Source organism: Magnolia sinica, chromosome 1 (genome assembly GCF_029962835.1).
Source record: "Magnolia sinica isolate HGM2019 chromosome 1, MsV1, whole genome shotgun sequence".
Lineage (NCBI taxonomy): Eukaryota > Viridiplantae > Streptophyta > Magnoliopsida > Magnoliales > Magnoliaceae > Magnolia > Magnolia sinica.
In genome coordinates, this window is record NC_080573.1 from 1,124,645 (window position 1) to 1,142,160 (window position 17,516).

Here is a 17,516-nt window from a genome sequence, read left to right on the forward strand (position 1 = left end):
AAAGAACAATACTACATCAGCTGGCAATGAAAATCACAACCGACATTCAAATACATAGATTTATAAAAATTAAAAAAAAAAAAAAAAACTGAAAGTTCTAAGAAGTTTTAATACATGCATCGTATACTGGGTGAGATGCCTAAACCCAATTACAATTTCTTCAGATATAAGACAGATACAGGTCATGATGCTGCTGAAGATGATGTAGCATCATTCTTCGCACCGCTCTCATGACGCAGGCTGTTTTCTCTCCTATAAAGATCCTTGGCACCCTGAAAGGCAATTTGAAAGAACAAACATTAGGGTGCAGTTGTAAGAAGGCATGTTGAGAGAGACTGATACTCTGGTGGAGTGTGATGGATAATATGCAGGTACTTAGAAATTGCATACGTGGGATGCAAGTAAAGCAAATTAAACTATCGAAATTGTGGTTTCCCAGTTTAGATGTATCATGAACCAAAAATCAAACTTGATTATCTGACTATAGGATTGGTGGATATTTATCAGACAGTTAAAATTGCAAAAAAAAAAAAAAAAATGAAAAATGAAAAAAGAAAAAGAAAAAGAAAAAAAAAAACCCATGGTCCTATTTCAACAAGCGACCAAAGAAATTACATCATTGAACCAATTCTAGATTGAATGGGTCCTGCTAGTTCCGGTGGGTGAACTTATGGTGGGGTAGACCACGGGCCCATTCCACCAGAGGAGGAAAACAATTTGAGAAATGCTCCCACATGCAATTGTGAGGGGGAATTGGCTGGACCATGTCAGAAGAATATCTGAGATTTCTGTTCAACTGGCCGGGTTAAAGAGAAAATTACAACTGATGTGGCTTCCTGGAGCTTCTAAAAGGCTGTGACGCCACTTAAAAATAACTTTATCTCACTTTAGTTAACAGTATATTAACTAAAATGAGATTAACTCATTTTTAAGCGGCACCCAAACAAGCCCTAAGAAAATGATTGGAAACAATTCAAGGGAAGTCCCTAAGAGAGCAGATATCTGGAATATGCCACCATCTAACTGGTGAGTGTCAATGGATGCTCCGTAATATTTTAAGAAGTTTTTAATGGTAGGACATTCAATTTCCTATGTTATAGTTAACCTGAGATTTGAAACTTTTTCATTTTTGGACACATGCTCTAAAATGATTTAGCAAAATGAAGGGCAGCACAGACATAGAATAGATACATTAAGACAGGCTTCACAATAAGAACTGCAACATCTTGGGTAAGGTTGTGCCACACTTAATCAACTATCATCTTAGAGATGGTCAACGCAAAGAATGTTTGAAAATTATTAATGGAGATTTTCAATTATTCTCTTATTTTTTATAGCAGCTTATCGTCCAATCAAATATTACCACAGTGAGTGGCAGCACAAGCCCTTTGCATGAAATATATTCCTAAATTTTGTTTATGCCAAGCCTATGGTAACCTAGATCTCAAATATTATGGCCCAACATTTTGAAGGACCATGCACAAAACTGGACTCACCCTCTCACCAGTGGCCTACAAATAGTCAGCTTCGAAAGGGGGAGTGTTGGCGTGAGTTGTACGTTAGAGTGATTTTAGGAGTAAATATTGGCGTGAGTTGTTTGGTTGTAATATTAGAAAGATTGTAATTCCCTAATTAGATGGTCAACTTTAGCATGTCTAGGTGTAAGATATGCATGTAGCTTAATATAGGCTATAAGAGACTACTATATGTAGCATTCATCCATGTACAATGAAATATGAAGATATACATAAAATATTCTCTAAAAGTTGTCATGGTATCAAAGCACGTTTGATCCTCTACTCCTTGCTATCCGTAGCCTCCTAAACTAAAGTCTTCCCACCGTACGTCTCTCATGGCCAACACTAATTCCAACCATGGTGAGTCTCCATCATCTTCTACCCTGATGGAACTGACCACGAAGGTGACTGAAGCTTTGAATAAAGCCTCCATCTCGACACCGACAACAGACATGGGTGCTGCACCGATTGGCATCAAATTGGATGGATCCAATTATGCTCTTTGGTCCCAAGTGGTTGAGATGTATATCGCAGCCAAAGATAAATTGGGATATATCAATGGTGACTTTCCTCAGCCATCTCCAACGGATTCCACGTTCAGGCGGTGGCGAACCGACAATGCAGTAGTCAAAGGATGGTTAATCAACTCTATGGAAGCCTCTCTTATCAGCACTTTCATTCGATATCCAACCGCCAAACAAGTATGGGATGCTATTACCACCACATTTTTTGATGGAAGCGATACTTCCCAAGTCTACGAACTCCGGCGGCATGTAAGCAGACTGAAGCAAGCTAGTGGTTTACTGGAAAAGTTCTACAACGAACTGCAGGGACTTTGGCAAGAAATCAATTTTCATCACCCAAATCCCATGGAATGCCCGATTGATGTGCAACACTATAACTCCATCCTTCAGGAAGACAGGGTGTATGTTTTCTTGGATGGCCTTGATGATCGCCTGGACCATAGCCGTAGTGGAGTATTATAGATGCAACGTTTCCCTACGGTAGAGCAAGCATATGCCCATGTCCGTTGCAAAGTCGTCCGACAAGCTGTGATGACAACAACTGGCGGCATGGATGACACACTCGGAGCAGTCTTGGCTTCCAAAAGTGTCAAGACTAGCTCAAGTTCTGTCTCTAATGGTGGATCTTTGTCTCTAACCAGCAGCAGGTCAAATATTAGTCCACATCAGAAGTAGAAGACCAATATTGAGGTGGCCAAATACTCTCATTGTGGGAACACTAAGCACACCCGTGACACATGCTTTAAATTGCATGCATATCCAGATTGGTGGCATGATCTTTAAGCCAAGAAGAGGCGTGATGAAGCCACTAATGATGTCATTACTGGTAAGGCTGCAGTGGCGGCAGCAGAACCACACTTGTCTCTAATTCCGATCGAATTCTCCACCTCCAATACAGGTATGGCTCTACTTGGGTTTAAAAGTAATGATGATTGCAACACATGAATTCTTGATTCCGGAGCAACTAACCATATGACATTTGATGAATGGGATTTCTATCAATATACTCCTCCTCGGCGGGCTAGTATTGCTAATGCCAATGGGATTATTTCTGCGGTAAAAGGGGCTGGCACTGTAATGTTATCACCAGCTTTATCATTATCTAATACCTTACTTGTGCCTTCCCTTTCTCACAAGCTAATATTTGTGAGTCAAATTACGAAAGAGCTCAATTGTACCGTACTGATTTACTTAACATTTTGTCTTATTCAGGATATTCTCTCGAAGGAGATCATTGGGCGTGGTACTAAGAGGGGGGGCTCTATTATATGGATGATTTCAGCATGGGCTGAGTACATCATGTTGATCCGTCGTGTGATAGCAAGGCGGAGCAGATTTGGCTTTGGCATTGTCGGTTAGGCCATCCTTTGTTTGGTTATTTGTAGCATTTGTTTCCTGATTTATTTTCAGAGTTGTCTGTTTCAGATTTTAAATGTGAGACTTGCATTTTAGCCAAGAGTCATCGAGTACCTTATCCTTTACATATGAATAAAAGTGAAGTTCCATTTGCTTTAGTTCACTCTAATGTGTGGGGACCTTCCCCGAAGCCTACTTTGTCTGGTTTCCACTGGTTTGTGATTTTCGTTGATGACTGCACTCGAATGACTTGGCTATATTTATTACAACATAAGGATGATGTCTTTACTATATTTCGATCTTTTCATGATATGATTCAAACTCAGTTCTCCGCTACGCTTCAGATTCTTAGGTCTGATAATGGTGGTGAGTATTTAAATCATCAGTTCCGTGAGTATTTCAATCATCATGGACTGATTTATGAGACATCGTGCCCTCAGACACCTCAACAGAATGGTATTGCTGAGCGAAAAAATCGTCACATTCTTGAAACGGCCTGAGCACTTCTACTTGGGGCGCACGTTCCGTGCTCTTACTGGTTTGATGCAGTGGCTACTGCGGTGCACCTAATCAATCGAATGCCCTCTAAAGTACTCAAGTTTAAAACCCCACTGCAAACTCTGTCCACCTATGTCACCTTACCCATGACATTGATGCTTCCACCTCGCGTCTTTGAGTGTGTTGCCTTTATTCACCTCCATAAAAATCAACGCACGAAGCTTGACCCGTGTGCTTGTCACTGCCTCTACTTGGGATATGCCGTCCATCAGAAAGGTTATCGCCATTACGACCCGACTACGCGATGCACCTATGTGACTATGGATGTTTCTTTCCTTGAGACCGACACTTTCTTCTCCCCTGCATCCCATTCTTCTCTTCAGGGGGAGACACGAGATGAAGAGCTGAATTGGCTAAAGTTTGTCTGGTTTGGTGGCACTGAGAATACAGAAACAGTTGTATCAGTTAACAACCCGTCTCCTGATATATCTCCTGACGCTGCACATATATCTCCTGAAGCTGCAATAGTACCCCCACTCCTTAGTGCCTAACGACCCGTCTCCTGAGAATATCACCAAGGTAAGTTCTCCTACCACACCTCCTGTCTCAAATAATGAGGTTAATCGTGGTTATGAGCTACCTTGCAGGCATAATCGTGGTATTTCACCAAATAGATACTCACCTGAGATCGAGGCACAGAAATCAAAATATCTCATTACCAATTATGTCTCTACAGAGAGACTTTCTGAATCACTTAAGAACTCTGCGAAGGATCTATCTTTGCATCATATTTCTACAAGTGTTGACGAGACATTAAAGGACCCAAGATGGGTTCAAGCAATGAAGGAAGAAATGGAGGCACTAATGAAGAACGAGACATGCATGGATCCTTGTTCCTTTACCTGAAGGACGAAGACAGTAGGGTGCAAATGGGTATTCTCTATAAAGTACAAAGTTGATGGAACAATCAAGCGCTATAAAGCACAACTAGTAGTAAAAGGCTATACTCAGACATATGGGGTAGATTATCAGGAAACGTTCTCACTAGTGGCCAAGTTAAATACTATTAGAGTTCTGTTATCTCTTGCAGCAAACCTGGACTGGCCGTTGCATCAATTCGACGTGAAGAATGCCTTCCTCCATGGAGATCTTGAGGAGGAGATCTACATGAATGTTCCCCCAAGATATAAGGCGACCTCTGGTCGAGTTGTGTGTAAACTATGATGAACACTTTACGGCTTGAAACAATCTCCTCGAGCCTGGTTTGGACGGCTTAGCTTAGCTATGAGGAAGTATGGTTTTCGACAGAGTAATTCAGACCATACTCTCTTCCTGAAACATCAAGGAAGCAAGATAACAGCTTTAATAGTGTACATAAACGACATGATTATTACGGGAGATGATCAGGAGGAAATCTCGAAACTTCAAGAACAATTGGCAGCCGAGTTTGAAATGAAAAATTTGAGAAGGCTCAAGTATTTTGTGGGGATTGAGGTCGCTAGATCCAAGCAAGGTATATTTCTTTCTCAGCGAAAATATACCATCGACTTATTATCAGAACTTGAATTACTAAAATGTAAACTTACAGATACACCAATAGTCCATAATCACAAACTGGGAGAATACTCCGACCAAGTGCCAACAGACAAGGAAGGTACCAAAGATTGGTTGGGAAGCTCATTTATCTCTCACATACACGACTCGATATTGCTTATGCAGTGAGTGTAGTGAGCTAGTTATGCATTGTTCGAGTGAAGATCATATTAATGCAGTGATCCAAATCCTCAGGTACCTAAAGTCCTCCCTTGGAAGAGGACTTATGTGCTCAAAGACCAATCATCTAAGGATTGAAGGCTACACAGATGCTAACTGGGCAGGAAATATTTCTGATCGAAAGTCTACCTCGGGGTATTTTACATTTGTTGGAGGGAACTTGGTGACGTGGAGAAGTAAGAAACAGAAGGTAGTAGCATTATCAATTGTAGAAGCAGAATTCCGTGGGATGGCTAAGGGTCTTTGCGAACTCCTATGGCTAAGAAGGCTGTTGACAGAAATTGGCTTCACTCCAAACTGTGAGATAGATCTCTTCTGTGACAACAAAGCTGCTATTGATATCTCTCATAATCCTGTCCAACATGATCGAACCAAACATGTGGAGGTAGATCGGCATTTTATCAAAGAGAACCTTGAAGCCTAGATAATCCGATTCCCTTTCGTCAAGTCTGAAGATCAATTGACAGATATTCTTACCAAAGCCGTATGTAGCAAGAACTTTTACAACTCACTTGGCAAGTTGGGCATTAGAGATCTATACGCACCAACTTGAGGGGGAGTGTTGGCGTGAGTTATACATTAGAGTGATTTTAGGAGTAAATATTGGCGTGAGTTGTACGTTAGAGTGATTTTAGGAGTAAATATTAGCGTGAGTTGTTTGGTTGTAATATTAGAAAGATTGTAATTCCCTAATTAGAGGGTCAACTTTAGCATGTCTAGGTGTAAGATATGCACATAGCTTAATATAGGCTATAAGAGACTACTATATGTAGCATTCATCCATGTACAATGAAATATGAAGATATACATAAAATATTTTCTAAAAGTTGTCATGGTATCAGAGCAAGGTTTGATCCTCTACTCCTTGCTATCCGTAGCCTCCTAAACTAAAGTCTTCCCAACCATAAGGTAACTTGGGGTTTCAAATCCCCTGGTTGTTTGGCAGTATAAAGTAACTGGGGGTTTGAAATCAACAGTGAGAGCTTGGATTGCACTTAAAATCATTTCAATAGTTGCAGATGTAACATGTGTGTCACTGTACACTATCATTCTATTGCCCACATGGACCACTAATGTAAATCAGCACCGTCCAAACATTGTCCATATTAATCGACAATTAAAAATCGTTGGTTAGTCACTCAGACATGATCTTGTGCTTGCGGTTCATCCGAGACTTGGAAATTCATCATTTTCACGCAAAGCAAATATTTTAACGGGCTTATCACAACCATAGTGTCAAAAATTATATATCTCACTAATTAGGGATATTAAAGTTGATTTAGTAATTAAATTCAAACCCCTATAAATATACCATGCATAGGTATTTTTGAATTAAAGTTGATTCACACTCCACAGTGCCAAACACACGGAGGATTGCAAATCCATGGGGTTTCCAATCCTGGGGTTCCAAATCCAGGGGGTTCCAAATCCACCTCCCAAACAGCCCCTTATATACCCAATAAGATAAGCTACTTAAGGTAGCATAAGTAGCTTCTTTAAAGTAAGTAAAAATCCAGAAGGGCCTGTGGCGTCCAACCAAAGCCCTACTAATTTACTTAAATGTGTAGCATTCAAGTCCGATCTGCAACTCATTAGCTTGGCCCAACCCTGCCTCCAAAGCAGGTCGGTGCAGTAGAACTAGAAGCCCATCTGTCCCATTGCTTTCCCTACCAACATAACTAGGGACGACAGTGGGCTGAGTCCAGGTAAGGTTAGAGTCGGCCCAACTCCCGCTCATTTACGGAACAAGCCAAAACTCCTCACTCAAACTTGACTCGTCGCCCATTGCCCCACGACAGACCTGGCCCACTTTAAATTCTTTAAGTTCCCATGAGCTCGACCGCACAGAACCTTTATATATATATATATATAGAGAGAGAGAGAGAGAAAGAGCATTAAAGGGTTGCCAGCTGAAGTAGGCCTTACAGTGATGTTCAACTGAAATCCAGCTTGAACGGTTCAGATTTTGCACTCACATCAAGTACGATGAGTTCTCAAAAAGTTTCCAGAAACTCATTATATATATATATATATATATATATATATATATATATATATATATATATATATATATATATATATATATAAATGGTTCTATGCGGTTCAACTCGTGGGAACTTTCCATGAGGTCGAGTCGGGCCCCACCGTGATGTGTGTTGAACATCAACATCATACATTTGATGGGTCCCCTTTAAATTATGGGATATCTCAAGAATCAACTATACATGGAACTCAGGTGGGCCATGCCATATAAAACAAGGTAAAGACATGCCTAAAACATATAAAAGCACTTGGTGGGGCTACCTAAAATTTGGATGCGTCTGAAACTTGGTTTGACCCCTCCTCCAAGTGGGACACATATAATGAATGGGCTGGGTTTATACACCGCATGACCTCGGTGGGCCCAACAAATGATTATAAATGTTTTAATGGGAGGGTAACCCCTCTCAACTTTTGTACGTGGTGTGGCCCACAAAATTCATCGATTGACTTGATTTTTAAGCCTGAGTCCCACCATGGAATGTTGCATCTGACTGATGGCGTAGATGTTTGACACGCATCACGATGGAGCCCACATAGATCGACCTCATGGGAAGTTCCCATAGCTCAACCCCATAGAACCATTTCCTATATATATATATATATAGAGAGAGAGAGAGAGAAAGAGCATTAAAGGGTTGCCAGCTGAAGTAGGCCTTACAGTGATGTTCAACTGAAATCCAGCTTGATCACCGAGTGAGTCGTCCTATTTTAACTGTAGGGTCCAAAATTTAGCCTCACCTGCTATTTAGGTTGGCCATTCAAAGGAAATTAGGTGATCCTAGCGTCCATCCGTCCATCGAGGATAAAAACAACCGGCTAAAAGGTCTCCGTCATCAATGCCTTTGTTTAGTAGTCCAGTTCGATTCAGTTGTAAACGTGGACCCACCTTGTTATATGTGGTAAATATCCAACCCCAACCATTTGTTTCGCCGTATTCAAATTTTAGGAGTACCACACCACAGGAAACAGTGGTGATTTAACTCCCGCCATTAAAAACTTCCTAGTGCCCATAGTAATGTTTGTTTGACATCCACCCACACTTGTAGATACCACACTAAAATTTAGGTGACGGGCACAAAACTCAGGCCCATCCGTTATATAGGTGGACCATGCTAAGGAAAAATAGTTTGGAGGGTGATTATCATTTTATACACTATTTCCAATCTTGTGCTACACGTGGATCATATTTCAAGCCAGTTTTTCTGTTATTGACCTAAATTTAAGACATTCACTTGAAACTTTTATAGGGCCCATACTTTGTTTACTTCTCATCCAACCTGTTAAGACACAAATATGACCTTGAATCAATACTTTTGTAGGCTCAAGAAGTTTTCAACTTTAGTCATTCAATTCCCATTGTCTACTGTAGTGTGGTCCACTTGAACTTTGGATATACTTCAATTTTGGTCTCAAACCTAAAATGATATGGAAAAATAGATGGACGGTGTGGATAAAATATATACATCATGGTGGGCACTACAAAGTTTTCACACCATGTAAAGGGTGGTGAGTGACTCACTACACAATCAGTGAACTAGCCTGATGCTGTGTTTGTTTGGAAAATAAATCAAGGTGGAGCCCACTTGAATCATGAATGGTGCAATTTTTTGGACCCTATGCCCAATGCAAGATGTGCATATGATGCACGGAGTGGATTTTCCACACACACACACACACACATATAGCCTATTACTTTATTTGAGATTTTTTTTTTTTTTTGTTAGCTTGTTAGAGGGGGTGTACCTTGAGTCGAACCGAGTTGAGCTGGCCTTAGGTCGACTCAGCTCAGCCACTAGCTGACCTCAGCTCGAACTCGGCTCAGCTCGGTCCTTGAGCCTAACTAGCCAGCTCGGCTCGGTTCGGTCTGTAGCTTGGGCTAGCTCAGGCCGAGTTCGAGTCAAGGTCGAGCCGAGTTTGTCATCGCAACATTTTCAAAAATACTTGAACTGCACCTTTAAAATTTCACTGTATTTGAGATAGCAGCAATGGTTTTACAGGTATTTTATCAAGCACCTTCTAAGCAACATAAAAATCAAGAAAAACAGGGTATTGGTTTCTATATATATATATATATATATATATATATATATATATATATATATATATATATATATATATACACACCTTCATGAAGTCAATTTTACGCATGTTGCTCAAGAAGTCTATATATTTTAGCATGAACATGCCACAATCATCCGAGTTGTCTTGTCCAGGTCTGTCACTGATTGTCTTCAAACTCCATAGCTTCTCCCAGTTCTTAGATACATTATCAAGAATATGAAATCAAGCGAGCTAACTGAGCTAGCTCAGTTCTTGTACACCTCTACTTGTTAGTAGACCTATTGTCAGTTCACACTTGGCTTTTAGCAACCCCCACTAGGAATCGATACCAACACCTCTGTGTTGAAACGAGGTACCTATCATTCAGTCTACCTCTTGAGCTATGGATCAGGGTGGGTGTACTTTATTTGACATTTTGGGTCCAATGGGTCCGTGCATTGATAACATTAATAGGAAAGCCGATTAACAGCCGCTCGGATCCATGCAGGTTGGTGTGACCAGACTGTGGCAGCCGCCTTCATATATCCATTGTATATCCACGCCATTCATCCGTTTTACCAACTTATTTTAGAGCATATTTTCAAAAATTAGGTAGATATAAATCTCAAGTGTACCATACAGGTTGATTGAAAGCTTCTCGAGAGTTAAAAAAGTTTTGGACAAGCTGTTATTTGTGTTTTCCCTTCATCCATGTCCGCGTGACCTTACCAAGGGGTTGGATGGCCTAAACATTACAGTATAACCTAGTAATTTTAAACATTACAAAAGAACCTAGGAATTTTTTAATGGTGGGTATTCAATGACCACCGTCTCCTATTTTGTGTGAGATTTTTATCTACTTAATTTTTGGGATCCTGCACTAAAATGAAAAGTAACAAAGTATGAACGGCGTGGATATACAATGCATACATCAATGTGGACCCCACGATCGGCTGGATCCGGGTCGCAAATAATAAGCGTCGGTCAAGTTGACTAGTGTTCAGCGCAAGCCCGACGCATTGACTTAATCGGGCATTATTTTCAAACCCGAGTTCACTTCAATAGCGTCTACCAGTGACTTAGACAGGGAAGACACCGACAACTGGACAGGGAATCAAAGAGCAGACACCGTCCACGTGACCACGTCTCACGTATTTAATATACTGTATGTACGCTATTTATTTGCGCCGTACATTTTTGCATGGATAAGAAATAACACCGCCACGGACATGATGCATGTGTTGTATCCATACCGTCCATCCATTCAGAGAGATCGTTTTATGGTATGAGAAAAAGAATGAGATAGATCTAAAGTTTAAGTGGACCCACCATAGAAAACAGTGGGGACAGTGACATCCACCGTTCAAAAATTTTTAGGGGCCACAGAAGTTTCTGATCAAGCTGATATATATATATTTTTTTTTCACTTCATCTATCTCAAGTGAAAACCAAAATATCAGCTTGATTGGAAACTACTGTGACCCCTAAGAAGTTTTGAACGGTGGATTTTACTGCTCCCACGGTTTTCTATGGTGGGTCCACTTGAAACTTAAATCTATCTCATTCTTTTTCTAATGCCATAAAATGATCTCTAAAAATGGTTGGACGGTATGGATACAACACATGCATCATGGTGGGGTCCACAGAACTTGGTGACGTCACTTCAATATCAATTTGGCTACCGACCTTGTCTGTATCTAATCTGCATCCCCCGCCATAGCTCCTCTTTCGGTTTAGAATGCTGCCCACGTTTGCTGCCATTTATTAATCCCTGGCTAATATCCACCGTAGATCTGACTGTCCAAAGTCATGATTGTTGGATGATCTTATCCATCTGATTTCCCCTTTTGAATTCGGAACTGCTATTTTCTCTCCAACCATCCTTTAATTGGCCACCAATTAATGGTAAGGATTGTCTGATCAGTGTTTTCCTGATATGCTCCATCCAAGTTGGGGCCCAAATTTTGAACGGTCGGGATTGATGTACAGGTTACGTAGGCATCCAGCTGATATTTTAAGCTGGAGCTAGAACAAGTTGATAGATCACTACCACTCTTTCCAGATGGTGGTGATTCATCAAATTAAAGGTAGGATGGAATGCACAAACGAGACCATTCAAATTGTGGGTGCCCTTGTCGATGGTCAGGATCATTCCAGAAGCTAGTGTATCATCCATCCGCAGGGGCCCATGATTTGGACGCGTTTGAAATGATGAATGGCTGGCCCTTGTACTCGGATTAGGTAGTGATGCCTCCAGGACCGCCGATGCTGTGGGTCCCACAATGATATATGTGTTTTATCTATGTGATTCATCCATTTTGCTAAATTATTTCAGTGTATTAGCCCAAAAAGAAGGCAGATCGAAATCTCATGTGGACCGTACCACGGAAAACAATGGCGTTTGAGGACCATTAAAAACTTCTTAGGCCCACAGAAGTTTTGGATCAAGCTGATATTTGTGTTTTCCCTTCATCCAGGTCCGTGCGACCTAATCTGAACGGCAAATACACATTAAAGTGGGGGTTAGGAAGTTCTCAACGGTGGGAACTCATTCACCACTTTCCCGTGGTGTGGTCCACATGAGATTTGGATCTGCCTCATTTTTAGGCTCATGCCCTGAAATGACCTGAAAAGATGGATGGACGGCGTGGATAAAACACATACATACACAGCTCTCGATACTGGAGACGTAACTACCGAATACGAGTCCTTGCATGGCTTGTTGATTGTTTATAGTCCTATGTTAATTTTTCACCATTTAAAAAATGGTCGCACTACATCCGTACACCAGGCGTGGTTGTTCCTAATCCAGACCGTCCAAATCATGAATGGAGCAAAACCGAAAACTTGCACCGAGAAGATGATGTTAACAGAGCACTCATTATTTTACTTTTTAACCATCCATTTGATAGCCACTAATTTAATGGTTAGGATTGCTTAATCAGTCCAATTTTAAACATATGCTCCGTCCACAACGAGCCCTAAATTTTGAATTGTCAGGATAGTTGTACATCAGGGCTACAAGCGAGGAGGATGAGTCACCATCATTTTTAAGTGCAGTAAGAGTAAGAGAGGAATCTGGCATGGTCAGTCCCTGCCTTAGATGGCAGGAAACTACCACCTAAGTCATATCATTTAAGCCGGGTTCGCTGTCTTGAATCGACCTGCAAAAAAATCTGCTGAAACCTTGGGAACATGAAGCTTTAAACGCTTCAACCCTCCTATCCTATTCCTCACTAAGTGCGGGACGCGGACAGCCGGACACTTACCCCTGTCTCTGTCTGTATTGATGGTCTGTATGCGGCCGACGTGATGGGATTTAGTTGGAGGTTGGGGCGTTGTGAGAGATTAGACTTAGGGCCTGTTTGGGAGCGTGGATTTGGAACCCCCTGATCCGCAACCCCCAGGATTGGAAACCCCAATTCTCTCGGTGTGTTTGGTACCCTTGAATGTGAATCAACTTTAATTCAAAAATACCTATACATCGTATATTTACGGGGGTTTGAATTTAATTACTAGATCAACTTTAATATCTCCAATTAGTGAGATATATAATTTTTGACACTATGGTTGTGATAAGCCCTCTAAAATATATGTTTTGCCTAAAAGTGATGAAATTCCAAGTCTCAGATGGAACGCAAGCACAAGATCATGTCTGAGTGACTAACCAACGATTTCTAATCGTTGATTGATATGGACAATGTTTGGACGGTGCTGGACAATATTTGGACGGTGCTGATCTACATGAACAATGTTTGGACGGTGCTGATCATCGTTAGTGGGCCATGTGCCCAGTAGAATGATAGTATACAGTGACATACATTTATACCTGCAACTATTCAAATGATTTTAGTTGTAATCCAAGCTCTTACCTTGGATTACAAACCCCCTCGAAGAGGGGATTGGAAACCTCCTGGATTGGCAATCCTCAGTTGCTTTATGCTGCCAAACAACTATGGGGATTTGAAACCCCCTCTAATCCTCTCCAATCCCCTCCAATCCAAGGTGCCAAACGATCCCTTACATTGCTATTTCACAAATGTCTGCTAGCTCAGCCTTATTTGCCATGTGGATCCATGTAGCGTGTGAACTGGGAAGGTCCACCACTTGATAACCACACTAATCATCGGACAATCCTAGCCGTCCATTCAGTTGCGTTCAGGTCACTTTAAATGAAGCTAGGATCATCTGTGTGGTTCTGCAATCATCCACGGTTGAACCAATAATAGTTAAGGCTGTCAATGAGTTGGGCCATGACAGGCCAAAAGCAAGATGCTCGAGCCCAGCCCGTGATGAGAATGCACAGCCTAGTCTTTGACCATTCCCCACTTTTGTGCACGATCTGGGCCGTTCATCAGCAGAGAATTCCTCTAAAGCCCTACGCGGGTCGGGCTGGGCATGGACTCTTAGCAATGACCAATTCTAGCCCGGTCACTGAACGGCCTTATATCTTAGGACTAGAGCCCTCCAGTCACGATACTAATCCAAGTGTCCCACGTGCCCGAGGAGGTAACCTACCCAGCACCTACAGCTGGGCATCGACTCGAGTAGGACCTTCGGTTTTGAAATCGGCCTGACCTAACCTCGACCTGACTCGGTACTGAGTCCAGCATGCCTAACACAATCCAAGTTCGGGTCTAGCTTGGACTAATCCGGACCGAGTCTGACCCAGTCAAAAGTATCAAGTTGAGTCGAGTTGGCACCAAATTGCTTTGGAAGAAGAGAAGGATGAGGGAGGCAGGGAGAGAGTTTGGGATTGGGTCGAGGTCAGGGTTGGGTGTGGCAGGTAAAGTTAGGATTACAGAAACTGAGTCGGTTCAGGTCGAGTTACCAAGTAACTCAGACTTGACTCCATTTGAGTTTGGATTGGGTGAAGCCTACTCGGTTCAGACTGACTCACACATTTGGTTCGAATTGAGTCAGGTTTACATAAGTTGGATGAGTCGAGTCAGGCGAGTCAAGTCGTCCCATGCCTAACTCTACCTGCACCCTTTTCCATGTCACATGTAGGAGCGGCGCACAATCTAGGTAACCTTGGTTAAGATCATAGTTGGAAAATTTGAAAAGTCAACTCGATATTTAGTTGTCAGGTCAACTTGAAGACTTGAACAAGTCTTTACTCGACTCAACTCCATAATTTTATTTTATTTTTTAATTTTTTTGAAGACACAGAGTGTCCCCACCTCTTTTTGAAGTGAATCGAACCCTCACCTGTAGGGAGCAAACCTACGGTGAAGACCATTCGCTCAACTCCATAATTTTTAATAATTAATTTTACAAGGTTTTCATCTTTTATTTGTTGAAAATTAGATGTTCCCCATTTTGGCTGTCCAATAAATATCCACTAATCTAATATTCCTATGATCAAATAATTGTAATTTTGGTTTATGATAGATCTAATCACACCACCATCATCATCATCTAAGCCTTATCCTAACTAACTAGGGTAGGCTTATGATACATCTAAAACTGGGACCCATAATTTTGCATGCCTCCTGTACAATTTCTCAGCTCCCGAGTATTGTCCATCACTCTGGCAGAGCATCAAAGTTTTCCTCAACATATAGTTTTCATTCCCTTGTTCTAAAATGAGTTTTAAAGCTAATCCTATTGACAGTATGTATCATAACACAACAAATTAAAATAAAAGATGGTTTTTTTTTTTTTGCCTAAGTTACAGCTATGCATTTCCCGTGTTCCAAGGGCACTTGTGTTTTGAGCTTAGCTGAGAAATGTCCATGGTTTAATTGGTCTGTTGGGTGATTGCCTCAATAGAATAATCCTAATCTTTCAACTGTTTCTGAAGATAAATACAACAATCAGTCAACATTCAGTGGAAGAAAAGCCCAGTTGGACCACAGTCTACAGTCCACCCAGTAGATTACTTTCAACAACCTATTTAAGTGCTTGTGACATCCATTCCTCCTAATAGGTTGGCCCCACAATGAGGATCACCTATTGCAAAAAATCAGCCCTATCCAATCATCAAGTGAGCCACACCAATAGAAAACGGTGTATAGTCATTGAAAAATAGCAAAATACAAGAGTGGTCCACTTGGTTAGTGGATGAGGCTGATTTTTGCATGAAGTATTCCTCATGGTGGGGCCAATCTATTGAACAGCTTGGAAGTCCCATGCACCTAGCAAGTTAGAAGTCATCCGCTGGGCGGACCATAAGCTGTGGTCCAGCCAGTTGGACTTGAAACCTTCACACACACAGACATATATATATATATATAGAGAGAGAGAGAGAGAGAGAGAGAGAGTCCCCTGCGCACCAACGCACGAGCACACCTTTGCACACGTGTCATGGGTGTCTAATCTGAACGGTCCATGTGATGCGGAATCCCATGAAACCTCATGTGAGAAATTTTCACCCTGATCTAAAATTCTGGTGGGCCATAGCAAAGAGAAATGCAAATCAAGGGAGGAAACTGTTTTAATTTTTCATGGCCCATCAAAGTTCTAGATCAAAGTAAAACTTGGTCCCGAGGGGTTTCACGAGGTGCTGCTTCACATGAACGGTTCAGATTTTAGATCCACATCACGTATGATGGGTTCTCAAAAAAGGTCGTATGTAATAGGTACGATCTGGTTCGCAGGTGAGCGTGTCCATGTATGTATGTATGTATGTATATATATATATATATGTGAGGAACTATCTAGTGCTTGGCATGCTGCGGTCTTGAGACTGCTTTGGACTTAAGACTGCCTTGTAGACCCGGCTGTGCTTGAGACTACCACAAATGCGCGCGCGCACACACAAAAGCACGCAAGCACGCACGCACACAGATATTTGACAAAAAAATCAAGCGACAGTTTCCAGTGTGTTGTACGGTTCAAGTCATCATTGAGTCAACTCGACAAGTTACACCGACTCAATACGAGTCACTCTCACTTCCAATTTCCATGTTGCCTCAGCTTGAAATCCCATCGAGTCACTGAGTTGTACAACTATGGGTGGAACACAAATGACAAATGGGCTGGGTCAGTATCACTGAACAGCAGGCTCCACTTGTTTAAATAGAAGTGCATTTCCTTGTGTGGAAGATCTTTTGATTAGCTCCTCATGAAAGAGATTACCCAAAGGCATGATAAACCCAAGTCAGCCTGATGCATGACAAGACACAAAAACAAGTTTTGACTTCCAAAAAGAGATTACAAGGGAAGACTGTCTAATACGACTACAACAAGAGTATGACCACACCACGACAACTGAATTTTCTTTTAGAAAGATAACTGCAATAACTGATTACATGAATGCTTTATTATAGTTGGCTTTGTCAATGCATGTTCTTATCTCTTCCTTCATCTCATCTATCTTTGATCAAAACAGGTTTAAGACTTCGTGACTTGGACTGACTCGTACAGTCCTGACTACTGAGTTGTGATGACTCGACTCACCCCCCATTTTCAGTTCTGACTTGCAGTGTCAAACTGGATTGGATCTGATCGAGTCTGAGTCAACTCAGACAAGTCACATGGACTCGGCCTAGTCTTAAAACCTCTACAAAAAGAGGATCCCGAGTAAAATGAGTGGGAAAACCCACATAAATGAATTTGGAAGAGAACGATAATGAATACCATAAGTGGGACAACCCACTTAAAACATAATTCAAGAGAGAACCGCTGTTACGACAACCAAGATAACCCACTCAACATGAAGTTCAGGAGACTGATACTGAATGCTATCAGTAGGATAACCTGCTTAACATGAAATTCAGGAGAGCGATCACCAATACGATGAATGGCATAACTGACAACA